Below are 22183 nucleotides of genomic sequence, written 5' to 3'. Positions count from 1 at the left end.
ACGTTTGAGATCGGCTCTCGTCGAGTTCCCGACAAATCCTAACACGAAGATCCCTCGGGACTACAGGACGTTTCAGGGATGCGCGATAAGGGATGGCCTGAGGCCACGGCTTAACCCTATCTCCGTCTCTCTGTCTATCTCCCTCTTTTTTTCTCTCTCTCTCTCTCTCTCTCTTTTTCTCTTGTTCGTCATTCGACAGAGTTTCGACCCCAACACTAATACCTTCCGGCAGGTTTTCTTCGCTTGATTTATTCCGTAGGGGTCTCGATTCGCGCCACGCACGGGACGATGCGCACGTGCACGCGCGCGCTCGTGCGGCTTTTCGCACGGCCGTGCGTAAGTAGCGCACGAGGAGTGGGTAGAGAAAAAGGAGTGTGAGAGAGGATATGTGCCGCGAGCAAAACGGTTTGCCATTCGAATGAAATCTTCCTTCCTTCTCTCTCTCACTCTTTATCTCTCTCTCTTTATCTCTCTTTCTCTCTTCCTCTCTCTCTCTCTCTCTCTCTCTCTCTCTCTCTCTCTCTGTCTCTCTCTCTCTCTCTCTCTCTCTTCGTCTTTCCCTCTCATCAATTACAAAAGAAAATTTATTATCGATTTTACTGTGATATTTATTTTTGTTCAAATATTTAACTTATTGCATTTAATTTATTACATTTTCGCATATATTCATAGATACAGTATTTATATAATATCTATGTAATATTTGTACTATATTTATATTGTATTTATATTGTATAATCGTACATTTATTTCTAAAATTTATTTGTATAATCTTACATTTATTTCTAAAATTTATTTCTATACACACACACACACACACACACAAACATATATATATATATATCATTTTCATTAACATTTATATATAATATTAATATGATATTTATATATAGTATTTACAATGCAATATCAATTTTCACATGATATGAATTAATTAATGGAAGTACATTAAATATCTTTGTCTCGTTCGTAATCATAAATTTGAGATCATAATCTTTAAAGTATCATTGTCTTTTCAAAATTCACCGAAAGATCAAAGAGAAAGAGAAAGAAGGAAAGACGATGTGTGCGGTAATAGGACAAATTTTCGTCGAGGGAGGGCGGCAACTGTCAGATAGAGAAAGAAAGAGAAAGAGAGAGTGAGAGAGAAATAGACGGAGACAGTTAACGAGAGAGAGAGAAAGAGAGTGAGTGAGAAAGAGGGAATAGTGTAGTGTGTCGGTGGGGTCAAGGAGTCGACTGGAGGGGGGAGCAGGTGGCTCGGGAGGGGGGAAAGGGACGAGTCAGGAGCCGAGCGGCGGAAGAAACGACAGTCGCCACTCGACGCCCGCACCGTACGGAACGGGAGCTCCGTGCTATCTCGTACAAACTAAATATAAACGACCCTTTTTCAAAAACGCGAGTGAAAGAGACAGAAAGAAAAAGTTTCGAAGCCTCCTATAGATTTTATTTTCTTATTTAATATTACTAACGTGTATAAGCGTCCTTTTTTTGGTTTTTGTTTTTATTTCCTTCGCGACTTCCTCACGTTCATATTTATTTATTAATTTTGATCGTTAATTCTTTGTTGTTTCTTTTTTTTTTCTCTTTAATATTTATTTATTATCGTTCTTTCTTTCTTACGTGTGCGATCGAATATATATATATATATTTTTGTGACAATTTACGAATATACATATATATATATATATATATATATATATATATATATATATATATATTTGTAAGAGTGCGAAAAGGGTGGGATATTTATAAAGATACTTAAAAGGGGGTTTTGATCAACACACTCGTGGCCGGTACGCTACACACGCGGGAAACCTATAGAGAAACTTCGAAAGGGAAGAAGAGAAAGAGAGGGAAAGAGGAAGTCGACGACTCGATATCAAACAGACAGCAAACGACAACGAGAAAGAAGAAAAAGAATAAAAAGCGGAAGAGAAGAAAGAGAAGGAGGAAGAGGAGGAGGAGAAGGAGGAGGAATCGAAAGAGAGGACGCCGATTTGGAAACAGGTGTGAGTCAGTTGAAGTCCAGGGCAAAAGTGGCGGAAATTTGTGGAGTAATTGTACGTGATAAAGAAGAAGAGGAAGAGCATCCTCGTAAAACGCAACTTATCTTTCGACGTATCCCGTACGCGATCCCGAATGGTGAGTTATATCAATGTATTATCAATATATATATATATATATATATATATATATATATATATATGTGTATTTATATAATTTTTTATTTTTAACGAAAACAAAGAAACAAGAGAAAGAGAGAATGAAAATGAGAAATTTCTTATCTTACTACCAAAGAGAGTGTAGACTGCGAGTCGCTTTTCTCAATAGATAGAAAACTTTTCCTTAAGAGAGTAATCAACTTTACTTTTTGACTTATCTCTTTTAAGATATATTTATGTGTACATAGAAAGAGAAAGAGAGAGAAAGAAAAAGAGAGAGAGAGAGAGAGAGAGTGTGTGTCTGTGTGTTTGTATGTCTATGTGTATCTGGAAACGGGCTTCGATCTTTCCTCAGCATATAAAGTAACCATGAACTTTCTACGAGAAGTCGTCTTATCGAACATCGAAACGTTTTAACAGAAGTACTAGTTAACTTTCCTTGAAGTTTTTTCGGTAATGGTCTCAACGAGTTCCTCTACCATCGAGTTCCACTCTCACCAATCCACAAGTCCTTCACCGTTCTTTCCTTCGAAACTATTGCAACGTAGAAAGAAAAAAATCAATGACTACTAGAGACGTTATTACGATTTGCATAGTAATGTAACGTTGTTATACATATTACAAAATACCTAAAGATGCGTCGTAGTCCGTATTACGAAAGATCTCTAGATATATATATATATATATATATATATATATATATATATATATATAAAATCGAATGTACAATATTCGTAAAAAAAAAAAAGAAAATCAATTTCGCTTTCGTTTCGACGCTCGTAAAAATTTTTTTTTTATCGATTCGATACGTTCGATTTATTTCTTGGCATTCTCGAGAGAGCTTGTATCGTAAAATCAGGCTATGGCAAATACGAGAAAGAGAAAGAGAAAGATATCGGATATCATGGAAGCACGTTTTATTCTTGTCATCGACCATCGTCAAGCATAATCATGATTCGGCACGATCATCGACCGTGTAAAACTCGATATTGGACGCTTTCCTGTATACTAACGATGTTACTATAATACATACACCTCGATTCTCCTTCTCTTTTTCTTTCTCCCTCTCTCTCTTTCTCTCTCTCTTTCTCTCTCTCTCTCTTTCTCTTTGTTTCTTTATTTCTTTCTCTGATCCTCGTTTAAAAGAGAAACGTCAGTAATCATAAAGGGTTCGCGCTACTTCCATTATAATACTTCCGCCTGCGGACCAAAAGTCGATCTTACTGTTTTATTACTCTTATTATTATACTTATAACAAATGTAAAAAATTTTTATATACTCTTTTATATCATTTTCGAACACAAAATATAAACATATTTATTTGCTATCTCATTTAGCTATGTTTGTTGAAGAGAAAATACGATTGTTTCGTAAGTGGAACGATCAGAAAAAAAGGGGGATGCTCGAATTAATGAAAAATAATAATTAATAATTTTGCAACGCAGAAAACATTATTTATATTTTGTACATTTTTCTTTACATTTAATAACGATATATTACATAAGGATTGTATAACGAAGTATCGTCGAGAAAGAAAAAAAGAAAAAGAGAAAAAAAGAAAAAGAAACAAAAATTATACAATACTACGAAAAAAAAAAGATATCTATAGCTGTGTATGTATGTACGTCTGTAGAGAAAATCGTAATATTCGAATTTTAAAGGATCGAACGTAATAAACATTTCCCGTTCTTTCAAATGTTTATATCGTTTTAAATCAATCATATATTTTTGTTATAATTGCTTGAGGAGAGAGAAAGACAGAGAGAGAGAGAGAAAGAGAGAGAGAGAGAGAGAGAGAGAGAGCAATGTCGTTACTTTTACTACATACACATTGAAAAAGCAGCAGGACGTATATATCGTTCTCGGGAAACGAGCTCTCTCTCAGCTGGAAGTCGACTCGATCGCCACTGCAGATTCGAGTGGTTTGTTTACAAACAAATGACGTGGCCTGCTCGCGGCGTATAAAAGCACTCTCGTCGTTCTCGACATCAAACCTCTTTGCGTAATTATTCACGTTCGCGATCGTTGCTCATTGATACGAACGGTTGATGGTTAACTAGTGGGAGGAATGTCTCTCTCTCTCTCTCTCTCTCTCTCTCCTCTCTCTCTCTCTCTCTCTCTCTCTCTCTCTCTCTCTATTTCCTCCTCTCTTTTTCTCTGTTTCTCTTAGGAATACGAACGAATGAGATAACTGAGTTCGATTATCTTTGACTTGTAGCCACTATCAATGTATTTTTGTCAAATGTTCCTTTAACCTTGATTAACTAAAGAATAGTTTAGAATGAATTAAAATTCAAGTTAATAAGATTTCTTCAAGATCCAACATTGACTATTAGTATAAATCCAATTATGTCTGGAATATATATACATACATACATACATACATACATACATACATACATACATACATACATACACACACACACATATATACATATATATCTTATTTTTTATAATCTTTTTCTTTGTTTCATGTTCTCTTTTTCATTAGTAAACATTTGATCGAGATCGAAGGATCGTTTCATTTAAATATACCTTTGATCATTGATCGTTTGACTAGATAATAGAGATATTTTAAGAGAAAAGCTTTCGTTACCTTAGACAAGGAACCATGCAATAGAATTCTATTCCAACTAATTCTTATCGAGTATCGAGGATATTTAACAGATATGATTTCCTTTGAGAATATTCATTCCTTAGATATTATAGTTTACTTAGTTCTATACATAATTTTGCATCTATTTTCCTGATCTATTCATAATATGTTTAAGGGATGACTTTTCTTATAATAATAGTAGATGATAATGGGAGATAATGAAAGAAGAGACCTCGATAAAACTTAGAAGAAATTATTTTCTACAAATTTTCAAGAAAGAACTTTCGTTGTTATTCGACTGTTATTAGAAAAATTGGACGTACGATTTTCTCTCTTACTTGAAAAAAATATCTTTCTCTCTCTCTCACTCTCTCTCACTCTCTTTCTCTCTCTTTCTCTCTAATCCTTTCATTCGAGAACTCGTAATCGACGGTAGGTATTCACCGTGAAACGCGACGACCGCGAAGATAATCGTTACTAATTGCAGTAGAACATACGAATCAAACTATACAATTGCAATGGAGACGGATATAATTGTCACGAAGACGGATATTGTGAAATTCTTTCTTACTCTTTCTCTCTCTCTCTCTTTCTCTCTCTCTCTTTCTCCCTTTCTATCATTTTCCAACGTTATATGAGAAAATGATAGAAACGTAAAAAAATCGGTGTCTACTATGAAACAGAATAAAGAAGAAAAAAAAGAAAGAGAAAAAAGAAATTGATACCAATCTCGATATAGGATCGGTTTTAATCCAACGAATTTTAATTAAAAATTCATATAACCAAAGCGTCTTCATTTTTGTTTCTTCATTTTATCCATCTCTTCATTTTTATAGAATATATCGTGGTATCGTGTATTATCGTGGCATTATAACGTCCATTTTGATAATGAAATTTTAATGTATTTATTAGCTCACGTGCGATGTTGTAAAATTGTTTGGAAAGGTAAAAAAAAAAAAAAGAAAAAAAAGAGAAGAAAAAAAAATAAAAAAGGCAGGAAAAGAAGAAAACCGCAAGTTATGCCATTTTTGTCATAATATGCGAACAAAGAAATAATGTTTGAATATTCACATGGTATAATAAATGATAACCGAAGTTTGAAATCTTTCTTTTGACGCGATTAAAATCTCTTTATCTACTTTAAACGTTCCAAGATGGATTCACGGTTACGGCATAGTGCTACGATGACAATTATGCTAGTCGTTAACTAAATATCTTTCTCTTATAAAGGCACTACTTAGAGACTCTGCTAATTACTTAAATAGGATCTACGCGTTTCTCGTGACGAATGGTCTCATTATCGTCGTTCTAAACATTTCGTTAAGAAAGAAAAAAAAAAAAAAAGAAAAAAAAACAAAAACTATGCACGTTCCGTTATAATCCAAATGAAAGTCTTAGAAAATCGTTTAGGAAGCGTGACCATTTTTTCATACATATTTTTTTTTTTATAAATAAGAAACGGATCGGATCTTCCTCTTTTTTCTTTGTTTATTATTATTATTATTATTATTATTATTATTACTATTATCTTAGCATAATTAAGATGAGCGACTTCAAAAAATGTGTCGTATCAAATTGATTCGAATTATTTGATAAAAATGTAAGAAATTGTTTTTTTTTAATGAAGAACGAACGAAAAGAACCATCATTTTCTTTTTTGTATAAATTAAATCAAATAATTAAAATGTCCAAAGAAGATATATCATTTTGTATCGATAGAATGATTAGAAATTTTTCTACAAAATATCATTTAAATTAGTTCTCTCTCTCTCTCTCTCTCTCTCTCTCTCTCTCTCTCTATCTCTCTTTCTCCATATTCTTTATGGGTAATTAAAATCAAATACTAAAGATGTCTCAATAAAAGAAAAATACATTAGGTGTTGAGAATAAAAAGAAATCTACAATAAAGATTAAAACGAAATCGAACGAGATATTCGAACAAGTCGAAGAAGAAAAAATGACTATTAACGGTAACACGAGTCCCATTAACGATCTTCTACGTCGCGACGATGAGTTCGCGAGGTCAGAGATTCCAGGTTAATGGAGGTCAACATGTGTTCGCATTATACCGAGAAGGGTAAAAAGAAAGAGAGAGAAAGAGAAGAGAGAGAGATGGAGAGAGAGAGAGAAGAGAGAGAGAGAGAGAGAAGAGAGAGAGAGGGAGAGAGAGAGAGAGAGAGATAGGAAAGGATAAAAAGGAAAAAACTCTAAGAGATCGAAGTAGATCGCGATCGTTCACAATCGATCATGGGTGTTCGTCGAATAGGAAGTCGCGTGTCGCAGGTGTAGCCTTTATGATAATATTATGAACAACCGATGCTCACGGGCAGGTCGTCGATCCTGCTTTGTAAGCTCTCGACTGTGGAGAACGATTTTATCTATTTTTCTTCTTACCGTTCGTGAGTTGAATTCGTTTCGGATCTATGACGTTTCGAAAGCAATGTAAAAAAAAGAAAAGAAAAAAATCTTTTTTCCTATCGTTTGTAATATTTCGTCTTCTTCGTCTTTTTTATTTCTTTCCTTCTTGCTTTTCTTTTTCTTTCTTCTTTTCTTTCTCTCTTTTTATTTTTTCTTCTTCCAAAGAAATGATACTTGAAGACGAAGCCAAAGAAAATCACGTTTGTTGATTCCTCCATATGATTATTTTATGATAGACAAACTAATGTTATTCAAAAATATTTCATTTCTTTTTTTTGTTTTTTTTTTTCGTTCTTGCTTATATGATTATTTTATAATAGATAAACTAATGTTATTCAAAAATATTTTATTTCTTTTTTGTTTTTTTTTCGTTCTTGCTTATAGGTCATAATATTTTATATTATTTTATTATTATCGAATCAAAAAATATATCTTTTAGACATGTATTTTCTATGAGATAGCATGTATATACATAGATACTATTAATTCCATGACGAAATATGTTTATGTGTGTGTATGTAATGTATTATATATATATATATATATATATATATATATATATATATATATACGACACTCGGATAAAGAAACTCGATCATCCTACCTTTGTGTCGCAACACTTTCTAACGAGACACGATCGGAATATCGAATTCAGTACCGATCTTGATCAATTGCAAATCAAAAGATTCATCTCACGTTTTGAGATCTTACAAAGGAAGTAACATTATGTATCGTAACATATTACATACATAAGTTTCTGTAATCGATGTAATAATTATTTTATTACGATATATCAAACGACGATAATACATATGTATGTCATAAAAATAATTTAAATATTCATAAGTCTGAATTTTCAATAATTTTCTTTATAAACAAATTCGTATATTACTTAACCATGTTAAAAGAAAAAAAAGAACATTCTAACTAATAAATATAACATATTATATCAGATATCTATCGTATAAACTTTTAAACGATCAATTTTTCTTAGGAATAATTCGTTTATTTTATTGATCACGAAAAAAATATAATGCGTATATTTCCTTTTTATAACAAAAAAACAAAAATAAATAAATAAACGAATAAATAAAATTAAAAAAAAAAAATATATAAAAGAAAATATTTTAACTCTTATAACACATAATACTAGAGATTTACTATATATACATTTGAACGACAATCGAAAGCAGGAAAAGATCCTGACGAATAGAGATAATATATTATACGTTCAACACGGTGAAGGGATTAACCGGCTTCCTCGAAGCGTTATTGCTCGAGTAGTGTCAATAACGGACGATCTTCTTACGCGAACGTTATCCCTGCTCGTCATCGTGAACTGGATTTACTCTCGGCTTCCAATTAAATGCAACAGCTGCGCCGTTAGAAGAAGGATCCATTGCTAAAGATTTGACGTACATATACATAAATATATGTGTGTGTATATATGTATATATATATATATATATATATTTGTGCGAATGCATACGAGTTAGTTGACGAAAGGGATAAAAGAGAGAGAGATAGACGATGGGTGATTTCGTGGACGATGAAGATGGTAGAGGATGGGGGTGGGTTTTATTGTGGTAAGGGTGAGGGGTGAATAGTGGGTCGATAATTGTAACAGAAATTCAATCCTTTTGGAAAGCTGGACCTAATGCCTGGCGCTGACCGCCAATTCAATCAAGTGCCAACCAATCGGAGCCCTCGACTCCGGATTTTCAGGCACGCGCGATTCATTCGGGGGACTACCGAGCTTAACGTATAGATGTACGCTTCGATGCTGGCAAATAAAATACTTTGGAACGTGTTTCGTCGATCGAAAATAGGTATTAACTACTCGATGCTGTTACGAGAGCGTTCAAAGTGCGTTTGTATGTAAACCATTCGCTCGCCCTGTTGAGATCATTCTGCCTGGTAGACCAAATTTTTTCCGGCTTCCTCTGTCTTTCTTTCTTTCTTTTTTTCTTTCTCTCTCTCTCTCTCTCTCTCTCTCTCTCTCTCTCACTCTCTCTCTCTCTCCCCCCTATCTCTCTATATCTCTTTTTTTCGTTTACTTTGGAAGTTGTTTTTCTTTTCCTCTTTTTATTTATTTTTCTTTTTTTTCTTTTTTATGTTCCTTTTTATGTTCTTTTTTTTTTTTTTTTTTTTTGATCAAAAAAAATTTATCTCCACGTTTCATGTACGGTACCTATAAATGTACGAATTTAAAAAGGTCTTTCCTTTTTTATCTTTATTCATTTTCCTTTTAAACTCGTGTCATCGTTTTTTAAATTGAAATTCTTTAAATCCCATTCGTTGTGTAATTATTATTATTATTATTCAATTTCTTTTTTTCTTCTTACGTATATTACTCCCTTTAAAACTTACGCATTTAGTTTCTTTCTTTTTCTCTTTCTTTTTTTTTTCTTTTCTTTTGTTTTTTTTTTTCTTTCATGGGACGAACCGAGTCTCACGTAGAACTCGCGACACGTGTACCGTAATACCGTTCCATCTTGTCGCTTCCTTGGCCGCTTTGTGGATCTTTTCCCGCGAGCCTCGGAAACGAGGGGCACTGCCAAGAGCTCCCGTATTCACATTGTCTTTCCGTGATTTCGTTCCAAGAGCGTGAGAATAGTTTGTTCGGTGACTCGAACGTAAAGCGTGACGAGAAAATCTTCGGTGTCTCCGGATGTACACGTATGTATGTATGTATGTACGTATCTATACGTAAATGTATAGCATTAAAATGAGGGAAAAAAATAAATAAATAAATAAATAAATAAAGGAAAAGACAAATGTCGATAAAAGTTAGAAAATATTTTTATCAAATTATTAGGAAGACATATAAAACGGAAGAATTTTTTTATTTTGAAACGAAACGAAATGAAATTGGCAATCCAATGCAGCCATTCGTATTCGTCGTCTTACCGATCGATCGCGTTTCAACCGCTTTGACTCGCGAAACCGGATGTTCTACGCTGATTGCACTCCATTCCGTATTAATAGATAGATCTATGATTGGTCAAACGATGCGGTCCAGACGTATTCTCGGCCGGATGCTATCCAGTGTCGTCTTTCAAAACGGATATCGAATATTTCATACGACTCTGCATACAAAATGAATCGTTTCTACGTAATATGTAAATCGATTCGTCTTATTCTTGTTGATATATACGTATACATGTATGTATATATGTATGAATGTATGTATGTATGTACGTATGTATGTATGCATGTATATATGTAATATATTATCGGCCATAAAAATGTCAGGACAATTCTTCAAATCGATTAACTCTTTCTAAAGAACTTTGAAATTATATATGGAAAAATTTAATACAGTGCAGAAAGTTAAATGGAACTTTTTTTAAATCTGGACAAAAAATTGCACAGATAGGTATAGTCGAATTGGTAAATTAATTTCTTTTCAAATATATCCTATAAATATTATAAAAATCCAATCGATATCTAATTTATATTTTTCTAATTTATAAACTTATCCTAACGCTTTATGTTAGGTTTATTAAAAGATCATTTAAAATCACGATATTTATGAGATAAGTTTAAACAAAAAGAAATGCATATATTTATTTTTTCTTACACGTACATATCATAGATCGTAAATAAAGGAGATAGTCGATTTAAAAAAAAAAAAAAAAAGAAAAAAAAGCAGAAAAAAGATAGAAGAAAAAACGATTCTGTTTATCGTCTTAAACTTGAGTTTAGGTTTAAAATCCGAGAAGAAGTCAATAAACGTTCTCGTTGGTTGAAGATAGAGATAGAGATAGTACGATAGAGAAGGAGGAAGCTCTGGAAAAAATCTCTTACTTAGTGAAGCCACGAAGCACCATAAGAGAAGAACAATTAAGGTATCCGTGCTAATTTCTCCGTCCCACGGCGAGTCATCCCGCGTTGCTGTAATTTCCTGCTAGTTAAACATCAGTATCGCGTCTTGTATATCTTCAACTCTCTATACATACATACATATATATATCTATAGGTATATGTATGAAGAGATAAAGAGAAAGAGAGAGAAAAAGAAAGATATGGATAAATATATATATATATTTTTTTTAAATCAATTACTCATTTTCGGGACTCTTTTTCGGAACAAATTTTTTCTTCAGCTTATCAAATTAATTTAGAACTAAATTTTCGATCTACCCTAAATATACTTACAGTTGACAATACACAAACCATTATTATATTACACTTGTAATAATAATAATTTGATGATAAAAAAATATAATATAATTAATATATATCGTCATTAAATTTTTAAGTTTGCCCAGACAATATTTATAAACAATTGTTAATACATATATCAGAGAGATATATGTGTGTATATGTATATATGAAATAAAAAAAAAAAAAAATAAAAAAAGAGAAAAAAAAATGGGAAAAACGAGATAAATACGAGTCATAAATCTTCAAAAAAAGTCCATCGGAAATAAATATACGCGCGTATATATATATTATACATGCCTATCTGTATGCATACCTATATATGTATATCTGCATTTACCTTTGTACGTCGATTTCACGTACAAAGTTTGAACTACCGTTTCCAAACCTCGATTTACATAGCGTAGGTTGTCAGAAGTAAAGATGAAATGCGTTTTTAGCATCGAATTGGGTTCAATTTGTTCATTTGTTCGACCCTGTTCAAATACTTTTCAGTATTCACCGTCGTTATTTCGCTAAGAGAAAGGTGCGCCATGGGAGAAGGTTGAAAGGTTCTTTCTCCTTCGTATCTATATATTATACGTATCTCTCTCTCTCTCTCTCTCTATATATATATATATATATATATATATATGTGTATATATATATACATACATATGTATGTATGTATATATATATATGTATTAGTTGAGGGCAGTTACGTAACCCGAGGATGTCCGTTCGTTTCTCGCTTCATAAGGCATTCAGTCAAGCAGCTACCGTTTCCACCTGGTCTCGAGGCTACTTTCCTGTCGTATGTCGTTACACCTAAGCGACGAGAAAGTTTTCCTCGTCGTTGAATTCCATTCGACAAACTGATCGCTATTAGGATCTTTTATCTCCGATCGACATAACTCGATCGGAGATAAACGTTTAAAGATATCTTCCGGGGAAAATATATTTCTTTTGTAATTCCTTCATTGATTTAATATTAAATATTAATTAGTTTTAATAATAATAATAATAATAATAATAATAATAATAATAATAATAATAATAATAAAAGAAAAAAAGAAAAAAATAGCAAAATCGAAAGTTTTTCAATAACGATTTGAGAATAAACGTTCGATGAATTATGGCAAACATTTCGTTTTTTTATTTTTTCTTTTTTTTCGTTCTTACTTATTGATCATCATTGCGACAATGAAAAATCTTCAATTTGACTTATCGATTAAAATTTCAATTTAACTTATCGATTATCTTATTACTACTCGAGACATCGTGTCAGTTGATTTTTCGTCGTTTCTTCTTTCTTCGGTTTTTGTTTTTTTTTCTTTTTTAACGTTTTTTTTTTTTTTTCTTTTTTTCATTTCTATCGAAAGAAACAAATTTACATATTCATCCAGTTTGAAAGAGGCTCGGCACGTCCGGCAATTCGTCGTTGCGTGTCCCATTCATTCCTCTCCATAGAAATAAAGAGAGAGAGAGACAGAGAAAGAAATACAGACAAAGAGAGAGAGAGAGAGAGAGAGAGAGAGAAAGAGAGATATAAAGAAATATATAGAGATAGAAACACATAGTAGTACTTGCATAGAACGACTAATGGTAGAGATCGGAAGCGAAACAGAATGAAGACGAGGAGGAGTGGTTACATCCGGTACTTCCGATGTCTTTCACTCGAGCTCATAAGACCCTAAGGGCCATATACTCCGTTTGATTGGAAAAATCTCTCTGAGATATCCCAGAGCGAAAAAGACGTATCTTTAATTTCCGGCTTGGCTTTCGAGAACCCGTTATTATTATAGTAATTAAAGAGAAGATGCTTACGACCAATCGACGACGATCAGATATTTTCGAGAGAAAAATTTTGCCTGCTTTTTTTTTTCTTTTTTCCTTTATTCTCTTTTTTGGTTTTTTTTTTTTTTTTTTTTTTTTTTTAACAACCATGTGCCTCTGCTTATACGATACAATTTTTAGTGTCAACGTAATAGAACAAAAAAAAGGAAAAAAGGGAAAAAAAAGGAAACAAAAAAATTTATATTAAAATAATTTCTACAGATTTATCGTTAGTCGTTAATCGTTAATAATTGTTAATAAATCATATGTTATCGGCATGTACTCGGAGAAATCGAATTAAATATTTTTTATTGCTGTTAATTCTAAGTATTATAATAAACGAGTATGAACGGTTCAAAAGGGTTTAGTGATTGTTTGGAATAATAAAATACATTTATTTATTGATCGGATGAAAGGAGTTATGAATCGAATTGACTAAGAAATATTTACATGGGAAAATCCAATTAAAATCATTTATTGCCTTTGTAGTAATTCTATTATCTGTTTAGTTAAAAAAAAAAAAAAAAAAAAATTAAGTATTTATTGCAATAATACGTATTTAATTATTAATCGATCGAATAGACCCTTTTTTCTCCATGGAAAGAAGTGATTTAACATTTCTTTCTTTCATATTAATTCTAAATCTAATAAACGAATATAAGGTATGTATATTTATATAATAACATAAAAAAAAAATATTTTTTCGTTATATTTTCATTTGACTTTTTCTTTAAGAATTGACGATAATCCGTTAAGGCCTATCGCAAAAGACGAATGTAAAAGTCTCGTTTAATTTATTTATTTAATTTTTCTCTCGTCTCAAGCGTTCCGATCGTATTCTGATATTTACTCGTCGAAAGAGGAGAGGAGATCACTTGAAAGGTTGGAAGCCATATATATATACATATATGGAGAATACCGACGTTAACCCATTTCTATCGAAACTCTCACGTTCGCTTGCTCCATTTCTGTAACTCTGTATTATAAAAATGGGTTGAAGTATGTGATTCTAGACTCTAGCGCGACCTGTCTCTCATATTTCTCAACTTTCCATAAGTATCGCTCGCATTCCAATCTCGTTGCGTAACGCAACGTACAGTTATGGTGAAAAATATATTTTCATTATTCGATAGAAAATTATTAACTCTGTCTCCACGGCTTACGTACAAATACATGTATATGTATATATATGTATGTGTGTGTGTGTGTGTTTGTATGTTTATCAGAATCATCAATTTTCTTATTCCCTCATAGTCATTATCCATCTTAACAACGTGTATTCAATTTTGTCCTCATTTATTCTAAACATGGACACTCAATTTCCCATCATCAATCTACTATAATGACAAACATATTGAAAGCTATCGTAATCGTCAATTTATTGGCTCAACGATGTGCCATAATATGGGAACGCGATAATGTAATAACGAACGGTACTGTGTTATTGATTATTACGCGTAGGTGCATCAAGATGCATCGCGTTATGCACCATATTCATATGCGTATATACAGGACGTTTCATCTAACATAACACCCCTCCTATTATAGGATAATCGTTATCATACGAACGAATTGTCAAAGGACAAAATATTGTTTCATTAAATAATTAGCAATATAATTGATAAAACGTTTTTGTTTCTAGTTCATCCGGGGTTTTTTTTCTTTCTTTTCTTTTTTTCTTTTTTCTTTTTTTCTTTTTAATAATAATAAATCAACATATTAAGATATTCTTCTTTATATACCTATATCATATATATTCTATTTAATTCAGAAACACCTTATATATATATATATATATATATACACACAATATATATAATATATATATATATATTATATACATATATATATATATATATATATTATATATAAATATATATATATACATATATATATATTATATACATATATATATATATATTATATACATATATATATATTATATACACAAGCACACACATATACATTATACTTACGTATATTTAAATGCAAAGATATTCGTGAAGTAGAGCAGGAGATCTTTTCTTTCTTTTTTTTTTTTTTTTTTTTTTTTCTTTTCGTAAAGGGTTCCCAACTGAGTGAGCATCAACTCTAATTCAGTTCATTTACACGGACGACTTGGCTGGTGTTCGAGCCAATTCATCCGGTGTGCTACACGCTTTCATCCCATATTCGATGCGAAGCAAATCAATTAAAGGTACTTTAATCGTAGGGGCAGCACGCGCCCGCAAGAACGGGCCATATGGTACGCTGATTAACGAGAAAACTATTTTTCTAACGTCCTTCTTTTTTCTTTTTTTTTCTTTCTTTTTCTCTCTCTCTTTCTGTCTCTCTCTCTCTCTCTCTCTCTCTCTCTCTCTCTCTCTCTCTCTCTTGCACCACCAGCTGCAGCAAGAATCGATGTCAAACAATTTATTACTAAGAATTTTGATTTCTTTTAACGAGAACGTTTTTCTTCACATTTGTTACAAAATCTATAATTAATGTCACTATATTTGATTACTTCGTTCGATTATTATTAATTTATTAAAAATTAAGTTTTGTTGTTGTTTCTTTTTTTTCTTTTTTCATTCGTTGCAAATATAATATTTAAGATTAAAATCGTAAATGACATTTGTTATAATTTTGTTATAAAATGTATGACATGCATATATATGAACAAGATTAATTTGAATTTATCAAGATTTATGAAAAATATTAAGTCAATAATAAATTAATTTTAATGGATAGTAATAATTGAAGTCGTAAATAATCGTAACATTAATTCAAAATAAAATCTAATTGAAATATTTCGATCGAAATTATATTCTCGTTGTCGTAGGAATGTGATATTATTCCCAGTAAAATTTATCTTACCTGAAAAGGAAAAAAATTGAACGAACGTCGTGCTCGTTCAAGCTCGAATTAGAATTGAGCTCACGATCGATCCGGCTGGCTAGCTCGTTTCTGAACATCCAGCAGAGCGACGGGGATTATTTATTTAGCGTGTTTGAGGAGAGGGAAAGTATCATTTCCTTCCAAAATTGACATTTTACGATTCATTGACCTTTTCTGATTCGTCGTGAACCTTTCCTTCTTTTTTTTTTCTTTTTTTTTTTTTTTTTTTTTTTCTTTTCAAAGGATACTAATAGTAAAAAAAATCCGTTTGAAATACATAATTGTTTTTTTCTTCCCTTCTTATTTCTTGTAAACCTTTTTTTTTTTGCCATTCAATTTAAGACAAATCGAATGAACATTTATTTTCGTTTTTATATTTCTTTTGCAATGCGTATACGTAACAGTGTGCACGCATCCTTATCATTAACAATTATTAATTAATTTAATTACTGTGAACAAAAATATCTATTTTGCTGATGATACTCTCGAAATTATGTGAATGTCCGAGAGCAAATCTCAACATGAATTGTCATCAACAAAATTGCTCGGCCACGTCAGGTAAAACGTAAGTGGGCCAATGAACAACGAATGTATGGGTCAGTGTCGAACCAACGTCGAACGTGATCTTTGTAAGGGATGGATGTGAGAAAGAGAGAGAGAGCGAGGGAGAGAGAAAAAGCGGAGGGGGGATAGAAAAAAAGAAAGAGAAAAAGAGGATTTCTTTTTCAGGGACAAACAAGAGACTACGATGTTAATGCCTTACGGCACTCATCTCATATTACGATGATTCTGCATAACGGATTACTCTAACCGCAGATGCGGGAAACTAAAATCGATCTATATCGTTGATAGATATCTTTTACTTCGAAGATCTGTTCTTTATTTTTTTTTGTTTTGTTTTTTTTTTCACTTCGTTCTTTTATTACTTCTTTTTCTCATTTTAATTTTTGTTTGTTAAGTATTTCGAAATTATTCAAAACATTCGAGAGAATACATTTCTTCAATTCATTCTATATAATTTCAATGTTTGTCCTTAAAAAAAGGGATGATCAATGAATTTTGTAGATTTTTTTCTGTCTTCTTCTTCTTCTTCTTTTTTCTTTCTTTCTTTCCTTTTTGTTTTTTGTAAAGATGAACTGTGAAACATCTAACCACGAAAATTTATTTTTTCCAAGTATCTCGAAGATAAAAATATATATGAAAAAAAAAAAGAAAATAAAAATCGAACAAAAAGAAAACAAGAAAAAAATCGATATTTGCAATTCGACATTTCGAAGAAGTTCAGTTCAATGACTTTCTCAACAAGCTCGCTTAAGGTGTTATTTCAAGAATTTTGTAAGCCTCCTCTGGTTAGACATTTTCTTATCGATGGAGGATTCCGAAAATGAAATCGTTCGAGTGCTTAAACATATTCTCGTCCAATGTTTTGTTTAATTTAAAAGAAAATATTCTGTGAAAACGATATTAATGTTATCCTATATACTTACTTAGATACATTCTAGAACATACTTACATACGCGCTTTGATGCGTGATGTATCCGAAGAGAAATACATTCAGAGTATATTATTATCTCGTATTTTCACGGTTAAATTCACAAACACATATCCATCTTATGTCTACATAGATCGTAGATATCCTGATCTACGCGTACTCTCGGTGAGATCTGAGAACTTCAAGATCACCGTAGCGGCTAAATCGAGTACGTAATCATCGCCCGGTAACCTTTATTTGCTTCTCGCTTTAATCCATTCGCGTTCTTGCCAATTGGTGGATTGAAAAGAAGGTCGGAAGAGTTAAATTCGAAGACAACTCGAAGGCAAGAACGTAATATCTTTCGTAATGAACATTCTCAGAATTTATAAGAAGGTCAAACAATTAATTATTAACGATTTAAAACGAAAGAAAATTATCATTTGTACGGAGAAAGCCATTTCTAATGAAAATTTATTAATATTGCCAATGAAACTGATCGTAACGCTATGATATACGAGAAAAGAAATATAAAATGAAATAAGAAATGAAAAAAGAAGAGAAAAGGAAAAAGAAGAAGAAGAATTCATTCTTTTTCTTTGACATCGGCGATCGTTCAAGGTAACGAATCTTTCGTTACATGAGAACGGAATCGTAAAAGAAAAGAGAGAGAGAGAGAGAGAGAGAAAAGAATAGAAAAAAAATATTCTCGTAATTTACTTAAAAAAGAATTGCACGGGCGTACAGTGGCTTTTAATGACGCAACATTTCTACGAGACAGTACGCAACTTTCCAAGTCATGAGATACGCACGTATACACATACACATGTATATATATATATATATATATATATATATGTGTGTGTGTGTATCTATAGAGATTCTAAGAAGCTGATCGAATTGACTTGACATTTTATGCCTAGTCATCATCAGCACCTTCGATATCTCTACTTCATCCTCCCTCATCTATTAGATTGAAAGATAGAAAGAAAGACAGAGAAGATATATATATATATATATATATATATATATATCTTCTCATATATATATATATTAGAGAGAAAGGGACAGAGAGAGAGAGAGAAAGAAAGAGTGAGAGAGGGATGGGTGAGGGTGGGGTGGAGAAAGAGAAAGGGACACAGGAAGAGTCAAGAAGCACTTTGATCGAAACGATCGCAGCAAGAAAAGTAAAGCTTTAAGCTGACTCGAACGTAAACCCGAAAGGATCGAAGACTTTTTTCTGGTGTGAACGATACTTAAGTTGCTTTGAGACGATCTTCTGTGCAAGGCGGTCTGGTGGCCTTAGGCTGTCGGTCACTGACACTGTTTCACAACCCGTGCGACTGGCTCTTCGAGCTCTCTGTCCTCTCTCTCTCTCTCTCTCTCTTTCTCTCTCTCTCTCTCTCTCTCTCTCTCTCCCTCTTTCTCTCTATATCTCAATCTTTCTCTCTCTCTCTCACACACACACTCTCTCTCTCTCACACACACACACTCTCTCTCTCTCACACACACACTCTCTCTCTCTCTCTCTCTCTCTCTCTCTCTCTCTCCTTCTCTTTCTCTATCTTTGTATGTGCGACTCACGTGAATGTCAGAATCGAAAAAAGAAAAAGGAAAAATAAAACAAAAACAAAAACCTGAGCCATTCGTAAATCTTCCGAAATTCGGTTTGGCCCGGATCATTATTGTCCCTTTCTCATCATCTTTCCTGGATTCCTCTTCCTGTCGAAGTACGTTGACTCTCTTGTAACCGTGAAATCGAACATCTCGATCGATTCCTTACCTGATTTCACGTATCGACACAAGTTTTTTTCAACGCTAAAGATCGAATAATGATTCTCTTCGATGATATTACTCGAATACCACTTTATCTTCAATACGCGATCTCTCGCGATAAAAAAAGGACGAAATTGATTTATTCTTATACGAATTAGGACGAATCTATTCTAACGTTAATACATACAATGTAGGTATGTATGTATGTGTGTATATATGTATGTATGTATGTATCATGTGGAGCGAGGCGTCAATCAAATTTGTGAACTGTTTAGAAACGAAAGTTATCTCTGTAAGAAAATCGTATGGAAGAAGAAAGATATTTATGATATATATATATATATATATATATATATATATATATATATATATATATATATATATCATGAAAAAAGAAAGAAAGAAAAAAGAGAAAAAATATAACAGCAGTAATTCCCCCATATTATCGTCGAGGATAAATTCAATTTTGTTGTTTTCCTGAATATGTCGTAAGAATAATATTCAACGTGAAACAATTTCGAAAAGATGGTTCCTTTCGCGGTATTGGAAGGTGACTCATGGAGAATGTCATTGTCTTTACCTCGGCGAGCATCGATAGCAAGCAAGCAAGCAAGCAAGCAAGCAAGCAAGCAAGTAAGTAAGTAAGCAAACGAGAGAGAGAGAGAGAGAAAGAGAGAGAGAAAGAGAGAGAAATAAAAGGAGAAGAAAGGATGGAGAACAAAACGAAAGGTTGCCTTCGTGAACACGACGAGGCGGCGAAGGGGCTCGAAACTTTTCCGCGACCTTGAAGAGTTTGAGCATAAATCGGCTGCAAGAAGAGAAGGAAGGAAGGAAGGAAGGAAGAAAGAAGGTGATGGTAGTGGTGGTAAACGAAGAAACGAACGACTCCAAGATTCTCTACGACTTGGTCCATAACGTTCCTTCTCCATCGACATCCAACACCAAAGGGCATTCTAAAATGGTCTTTAAGGTCATCCGTTGGACGATAGAAACAGATTATTCCAAGTTCTTTTCTTTCCCTCTCTCTCTTTCTCCCTCTCTCTCTCCCTCTCTCTTACCCTCTTTTTTCCTCTCAAAACCTTACGGAAGCAACATTATTAACAGGATTATCCTACATCTACTGAAAAAGAAGAAGAAAAGGAACAAATAAAAACAAGAAAATCCGATCAATTTTTTAGATCGTATATAAGTTTTATTTGTCATCTCGAACAGTCGATTCAATGATAATCCGATTATTCGTGATAATCATCAAAATGAATTTCCTATAAGGATAATCGATGTCTTCTAATATAACATCTATGCGATGAATATTTTATTTTCTAACTACAAATGTTATACCTAAGTAATGATATAATTACATATTTCTCATTCGATCGTTAATAAATCAAAACAATTAATAAATCAATTTATTTCAAGATCGTTCTCTCATATATATATATATATATATATATATATATATATATATATATATGATAATATATATATATATGCGTGTGTATGTGTATATATGTGTGTGTGTGTGTATGTATGTGTGTGTAGAGATAAATGCAATAATTGTCTCAAAAAGATCAATACGATGATCAAATTATTGGTGATTCATTAATTGATAACAATGAGATATATATATATATATATATATATATATATATATATCGATATCTAAATAAATTTATTTTAGATAACAATCTATATTAACCTAGAATAATCAATACGATTTAATATAATCGTAGTTATATAAAGGAAAAAAAAATTTGAGATCAAGAAAACCGGTCTCTCTCTCTCTTTCTCTTTTTCAAAGAGAGATATCTATGATTTTTTTTTATCGATTGGAAATGTTCAAAGTGAATACGAAGACGAAGAGCGGTCTCTCACGCACCGAGGGGGGTTAACAATCGGGTCAAGTCGTCGACTAAACCAGTTAGTCGGAAGAACAGATCCGATCGGCAAAGTCGATATATCCAACTTAATTGAATTATCCATGATCGATCGAGCAGAGCGAGCATCGCTTCTTGGAACGAAAACGTCCATCCGAACTCCCCTTAGTGAAGACCTCACTGAACGTCTTCTCTAGGACTAGATCTCTGCTATTTACATGCAATAGAGATAAAGAATAGAGAATTTCAATTTCATTTTCTTTGACACGTATTTATGATGACTGATTAAGAATTGACCTCGATGATTATTTAACAAAAAGAAAAAGAAATATGGACGTATATATCAGATTTCTTTACTTTATTATTTTTTTTTCTTTTTTTGTTTTTGTTTTCATTATAATCGGGCAATAGTTCAAGCATATGTCAAATTGACAGTTATTGTAAATATAGAATCGACAAAGGACAAATTTAATAACTTGCGCTATATTCTATTATTTTTTTTTTTTTTTTACGTTCTTCGTAGATCAATGCAATTCTCTTGCATTATATTTGACAAAATGAAATTTGGAGAATCTTATGAAAAATTCTTGATGATCATCACATTGTCTCGTGTTTCCTCACGACGACGTGATGACGTTGAAGATAAGGTGACGATAATTTTTGTACGCTAACAAGTGTCAGACTTCAATCGTAAAAAACATGTGACCAAAAAAAATGTAGATTTGTACGAAACACTCATGGAAACAATAAAACCGATTTATTACAATATTATAATTTCTTTGGTATTGGATAATAATGATAACAATAATGATAATGATGATAATAATAATAATAACAAAAATAATTAAAATAATTACAAGAAAACGATTTAACGTTCATTAGATATATATCGAATTCTAACACATGCATTATATATTACATGCGTAACATACTTTCTTGGTTAATATCGATAATTCATCGATACGCATAATTGCACGTGATTAAATCCCACATATTCGATCGTCACGCATACATAGATACACAT

At 32.2% G+C, this 22183-nt stretch overlaps 1 protein-coding gene across 1 annotated transcript in view; it reads left to right on the top strand.

The window, feature by feature from the left end:
- Positions 1–1346: 1346 nt before the first annotated feature.
- Positions 1347–22183, top strand: part of LOC118443709 (uncharacterized) — a 51970-nt gene continuing 31133 nt past the window's right edge. Inside the window, exons 1-2 of the mRNA XM_085660522.1 lie at positions 1347–1424; positions 1729–2145. The gene's annotated coding sequence lies outside the window, so the exon portion shown is untranslated. The remainder of the gene's footprint in view (positions 1425–1728; positions 2146–22183) is intronic.

The sequence above is a fragment of the Vespa mandarinia genome, chromosome 1 (genome assembly GCF_050613455.1).
Source record: "Vespa mandarinia isolate Hongniang chromosome 1, ASM5061345v1, whole genome shotgun sequence".
Lineage (NCBI taxonomy): Eukaryota > Metazoa > Arthropoda > Insecta > Hymenoptera > Vespidae > Vespa > Vespa mandarinia.
This window is presented reverse-complemented; position numbering and strand designations above follow the sequence as displayed.